Source organism: Megascapheus bottae, chromosome 19 (genome assembly GCF_031878675.1).
Source record: "Megascapheus bottae isolate mThoBot1 chromosome 19, mThoBot2.hap1, whole genome shotgun sequence".
Lineage (NCBI taxonomy): Eukaryota > Metazoa > Chordata > Mammalia > Rodentia > Geomyidae > Megascapheus > Megascapheus bottae.
Genome location: NC_143527.1, coordinates 35996356 through 36000219, shown reverse-complemented (window position 1 = coordinate 36000219; position 3864 = coordinate 35996356).

The window sequence follows — 3864 nt, the reverse complement described above, 5'->3', positions numbered from 1 at the left end:
TTGATTTGTTGTGTGGTTTATTCTATCCTAGCACCAAGTGACTCTTATACAGCTTAGAAGCAAATCTTCTCCCATCCACTTCTCATATTTCTTTTTTTTTTTTTTTTTTGCCAGTCCTGGGGTTGCACTCAGGGCCTGAGCACTGTCCTTGGGCTTTCCTCAAGGCTAGAGCTCTACCCTGAGCCACAGCACCACTTCCAGCTTTTTTTCTATGTATGTGGTACCGAGGAATTGAACCCAGGTCTTCATGCATGCTAGGCAAGCACTCTACCACTAGGCCAAACTCCCAGCCCCACTTCTCATATTTCTATTTCACTCTCAAATGAAGTAGAATTTCACTTTATCTTTGTAAATGGTATGTTTTGCCCCTCAGTAGTCAGAATATTTTTCACAGAAGAGAAAATGGAAAATATAGTTTGCTACATAATCTAGTACAAAATAGATGCAATAGAAAGCCATATTTTCCCCTCATTTTAATGAAAGTAGATGTGATTAGCTGTAAAGTTACTGACATAAGGATAACTGGAAAGAAATTTTATTTTGACATGGTAATTTTTTACCAGTGTCTTTTATGTGAACAAAAACAATCAGCTGTTTTTTTTAATTTAAAAAAGACACACTCATTTGAATGTACATACAGACTTTTAAGAATGTTGAAGTCCCACATATCCCAAAGACCATTGTTTATACTGTGGTATATACATCATTGGCATTTTTTTTCCTCTTAGCATGTGTTTTCTATTTCAGAAAATCTTTAAACAAAAAAAAAGCAAGATGACACATTGAGCATGGCTGACTACCTTAGGAAGAGGGAGACAAATGTGTTAAGTGTGATGGTTAATCTCCAGTGTCATTCTGATTCTATTGAGAGACTCCTAGGTCAGTGAAGTACACCTCTAAGAAAATTCTTTAAGTTGCTTTTTTAAAGCATTTGTACATAATGATGAAAAGACACCCAGAGGGAATGCATTTTATGTGTATATGTGTGCATATGTGTGCCAAAACTGGGGCTTGAACTTGGGGCTTTGTGCTCTTGGATTTTTTTTCACTCAAGGCTGATGCTCTTTTTTTTTTTTTTTTTGCCAGTATTGGGCTTGGGCTCAGGGCCTGAGCACTGTCCTTGGACTTTTCTCAAGGCTAGAGCTCTACCACTTGAGCCTCAGCACCACTTCCAGCTTTTTTCTATGTATGTGGTGCCGAGGAATCGAACCTGGGTCTTCGTGCATGCTAGGCAAGCACTTTAACCACTAGGCCAAACTCCCGGCCCCAAGGCTGATGCTCTTGTGAGCCACAGCTTACTTCCAGCTTTTGGCTGAAGGTAAATGTCTTGAACTTGTCTGGCTGGATTGCCTTTGATCTCTCAGCCTCCTGATTAGGATTACAGTTAGGAGCTACCACTGCCAGCTAGAAATACCTTTCTTAAGACATTTTTCTTCCTTTTTGTACCTTTTGACATTACAAGGTCTGTTGTTGCACCTAGAACTTTAGAAATGGGAAGCAAAGCCTGGTGTCAATAGCTCTGGCATGCAATCCTAGCTAATCTAAAGGATCAAGGTTCAAAGCCAACATGAGAAGTCCTCAAGACTATCTCCAAAATAAACAGCAAAAAGCTGGAGGAGTGGCTCAAGGAGTAAAGTAACTACATAAACGAACTGAACAAGTGTGAGGCTCTGAGTTTAAACTCTGGTGGTAGTAGTTAAAAAGAAACTGGAGAGAAACCTTGACAATTAGTTTTTATGAAGATGTATATTTTTCTAAAATTTTTGGTAGGGAGTACATAAAAAGCAAGTTTTTTTATTAAAGATTTTTTTATTGTGATTAATAGAAGGGTTACATTATATTCACCAGATAAAAGGTGTATAACTTCACAAACATTGATACCCTTTCTCCCTTTCTCATGACATGGTCCCCATTTCCTTCCCACCCTCTCCCCTACCCCCCCCCCCCCCGCTTATCTTGATTTCCCCCCTTCCCTACCCAATTTCAAATAACCAATTAAGTACATATAAAATATATCAGATAACAAGATGAAATATTGTAACAATATGAGATAACCAAGGGTTGGCAAAAGAGATGAGAGATAACATGGTACATTAAGAACAACAGTCATTCATTATATGGCTTTTGTTTCCTTATCCTGGAGGGCCTTACATTTAGTGTCATACTATTTGGCCTAATGTCTCTAGATTTTGTTCTATTGTAAATCTTTGCTAGGAGAGCCCAAGGTTTCTACTGATTATGACAAATGAGGGAGACTATTGGGCCTATGTTCCTTTGAGTCTGGCTTACTTCACTTGGCATTTACCCAATCATCCAGAAACAAGGGCATATTAAATCCACTAGCACAGTGATGTTCATTGCAGCACTATTTACCATAGCAAAGATAAGGAACCAACCCAGATGTCCCTCAGTTGATGAATGGATCAACAAGATGTGGTATTTATACACAATGGAATTCTATGCTGCAGTCAGAAAGAACAACATCACCCCATTTGTAAGGAAATGGAAAGTTAGCAAGTTTTTAAGCCTTTCTTTATACCTTGAGATAAAGACTTAAGAATTGAAAATGCTCTGCTTTTACTCCTTGGTTTCCAATTTGTTTCAAATTCAACAGGCATTCTTTTCACTCACTCAGGCTTCATAGCTCTTGCCCACATATGGCTAATGATTGCGGAATTAGATCAAGTACATTGTATAAGTAGTAGATGGAGAGAGATTTGGGGGCATGAGTACATGAGTAAAGTACTTGAATTATGTAACTGTAACTCCCTTTGCATCACTTTTATAATAACAATTACAAAACAATCACTTTTGGGGGGGGCAGGTCATGGGTCTTGAACTAAGCCTGGGCGCTGTCCCTGAGCTCTTCAACTCAAGACTACCACCCTACTTTGAGCCAAGCCCCACTTCCCATTTTCTAGAGGTCAATTGGAGATAAGCGTCTCAGTTCCCTTTGTGCCTGGGCTGGCTTTGCACCTTGATCCTCAGATCTCAGTTTACTGAGTAGCTAGGATTACAGGCATGAGCCACTGCGCCCAGCATTATCACTGTTCTTTACCTTTCAATGCAATAGGTTTCTTGGGTTTGAGGTTTGCTTGTTTTTGAAACAGGGTCTCTCTACGCAGTCCAGTCTTATCTGTTATTGTTGATCACATAGGGATAATCTGTTTTTTATTTTTCAGTTCTGTGATTTGAACTCAGGATCCTATGCTTTGCTAGGACCTATGCTTTGCCGGGTCCTATACTCCATTGCCTGAGCCATGCTGTCAGACCTTTTGTCGTGGTTGTTTTTGATGTAGGGTCTTGCTTTTGCCTACTCGGGCATGGACTGTGATCCTTTTATGCTGCACTGCAGCTGGAGTGGTAGGTGGGCACCACCATATCCGTTTTCGGCTTTTTTTTTTAAATTAAGATAGAGTCAGGTGTTTTCTACCTGGGCAAGCAAGCCTAAAACTATGATCATCCCAAGTGGCTGAGATAAGTCTGAGGCCTAGCATCCAGCTTCCCATATGTAAGAAACAGCCTGAGAGTCAGAGTGATCTTGTACTTACTCTTTTTAAAGTGCATTTAATTCAAATAAGTTGGTATGTCAGCATAGCATATTTTAAACTTCTTCCACTGGTGATTTTTTTCATTAAAAAAATTGAATCCTAGCTACTCAGTTGGCTCAGACCAGGAGGATAGTCAAAAACCAGTGGGTAGGGAATTCTAGGAGGCTCTTATCTTCAATTAACCCAACAATAATGCTGTCCTGGAGGTGTAACTTAAGTGGTGAGTCAAAGATGAGCCAAGAAAGCCAAGCAAGACCATGAGGCAGTGATCAAGCTCAAATTCCAACAAAAATAATGCATATAAATAAAAAAT